Source organism: Octopus bimaculoides, chromosome 16 (genome assembly GCF_001194135.2).
Source record: "Octopus bimaculoides isolate UCB-OBI-ISO-001 chromosome 16, ASM119413v2, whole genome shotgun sequence".
In the NCBI taxonomy this organism is placed as follows: Eukaryota; Metazoa; Mollusca; class Cephalopoda; order Octopoda; family Octopodidae; genus Octopus; species Octopus bimaculoides.
The window spans coordinates 44888050-44890549 of NC_068996.1; positions in this window are offsets into that span (position 1 = coordinate 44888050).

Sequence of the window (2500 nt, forward strand, 5' to 3'; positions counted from 1 at the left end):
GGCTGGCCCTTTGAAATACAGGTATGACAGAAACAGGAAGAAAGAGTGAGAGAAAGTTGTGGTGAAAGAGTACAACAGGGTTCGCCAGCACCCGCTGCCGGTGTCTCGTGGATATTTAGGTGTTTTTGCTCAATAAACACTCATAACGCCCGGTTTGGGTATCGAAACCATGATCCCACGACCGCAAGTTCGCTACCCTAACCACTGGGCCATTGCGCCTACACGCTTATGTAGTCATATGGAGGTGTAATAGTTAAATTTGTGTTGTAGTAACGTGGTGATTGTTCCACCAGCGTAGTGATGTATTTGTGTAGTCGCTGCTCAGTATTAGTAAATTAGTTGTAATATAGTGTAGTCTTCAGTATAGCAATGTAGCGTTGTGATGTAGATACTCTACTAATGTACTTTTCAATTTGGTTACTTCACGTTATTCCATAAGGACCGTGAGTCCGGTTTCCCGGTTTGTCAGATATATATTCTTCCCTAGACGATACCTCGGACCGTCACAGGGTTATTCATTTTTACCAGTTGTGTGAACAGGAGCAACGTGAAATGAAATGATTTTTTTACTCTAGAACACAAAACCTCATGTCGCCCAGTCCAGGAATCGAAATCACAATCAGTACACTGGCCCGTCGAAGGGTTATTAATTTTTACCTGGTGAATTGACTGGAGCAACGTGAAATGAAGTGTTTTGCTCAAGAACACAACGCATCGCCCAGTCCAAGAATCGGAACCACAATTTTACGATCATGAGTCCAGCACCCCTATCCATTAAGCCATGAGCCGCCACGCTTTTCAGTTTAGTGGACAGATAAACTATAGTTGTTAGTGTGGTAACGTAGTGTTGTAATTCTCATCTACTCTAGGCACAAAACCCGAAATGCTTTTTAAGGGAGAGGGCCAGTCGATTAGATCGTCCCCAGTACATAACTGGTACTTAATTTATCGACCCCGAAAGGATGAAATGCAAAGTTGACTTCGGCTCAGAACACAAAGACGGACGAAATATTGCTAAGCATTTCGCCCGGTGTGCTGACGTCTCTGCCAGCTCGCCGCCTTAACGTAGTGTTATAATTGTTAGTGTAATGGTGTTGTGTTGTTGTAACAGTGTAGCTTCATACACTGGTTTGTGTGACCATATTACTTGACCCGCTTGATGTAACAGCAGATAATGTTGCACTCTATGTCGGGTGATTACTTTAACTAACGTATCAAAAGAAAAAGAAAAGAAAGAAATCCTTCATAGTTGTGTTGCATAATATATGATATGACAAACATTATCAGTATCAAACTGATGTTTCATCACTGTCTTACACGTTAATAGTTGTTACATCTTAGATTAATCAATATTTACTTTCTGAATATAACTTGGAACATTTTTCAGTGCACATGTCCTAAAGTGTCTCTAACGCGTTCAACTTTGTTGATAGCTTCTCGGCGAAGTTAACCAACCGAGGTTAACTGTTCGATAATTTGAATCGTTGTTTGTGTACAAACCAGCAAGCTTGGCTATATGGTCGGTTAATAATTACATTTCTTAATCATATACTTCAAATATTGGTTTGAAATTTTAGCACAAGGCCAGAAATTTTGGTAAGTGTCTACTACTATTTCGCGATTTTACCATGTCCGTCCCTGTGAAATGTGCAAGATAGAAACTGTGTAAAGTGTTATGGCCTGATCACTGGAATCCTGAATCCTATCAAAAAAGGGAGAAAAATATACTGAGTTAATGGAAGCACCGATGGATATAGAGGGTTCGCAAACCAGTCACTTAGCAAAAGCCACAGTTTACTGGCTTTTACAGAAACCAGTAAGCGGAAGACAAGCAAATCTGCTAACGGCGTAGCAGAAGAGGTTTTAAGGAGGATATTGATCGGGAGAAGTGAGTCATCTACACGCTGGATCACCTTGGTAGATGTGTGTGATTGTTGAACGACCCAAAACACCTGTTGGTATGAAGTAACTTCGTTAGTAGTGATATCTAAGGTAACAAATGTATATCTATCTATCTAGATAGATAGACGGATAGATAGATGAGGCAAGCGAGCTGGCAGAAACGTTAACACGCCGGACGAAATGCTTACCGTTATTTCGTCTGCCGCTACGTTCTGAGTTCAAATTCCTCCGAGTACGACTTTGCCTTGGGGTCGATAAATTAAGTACCAATTATGCACTGGGGTCGATGTAATCGACTTAATCCCTTTGTCTGTCCTTGTTTGTCCCATCTATGCTTAGCCCCTTGTGGGCAATAAAGAAATAAGATACATATAGATGAATGAATTTTATAGGCGGAAACGTAAGGCGAAAGCCCTTTGTGAGTGTGTGTTTGTGTGTTTGTGTGTGTGTGTGTGTGTGTGTGTGTGTGTGTGTGTCCGTATCCGTACGTCTATCTATCTATCTATCTGTCTGTCTGTGTGTTTTTCTGTCTAAATAGATAAGTAGATAGATAGGTATACATACATGTATATAAGATATACATAGTACATACGTACAT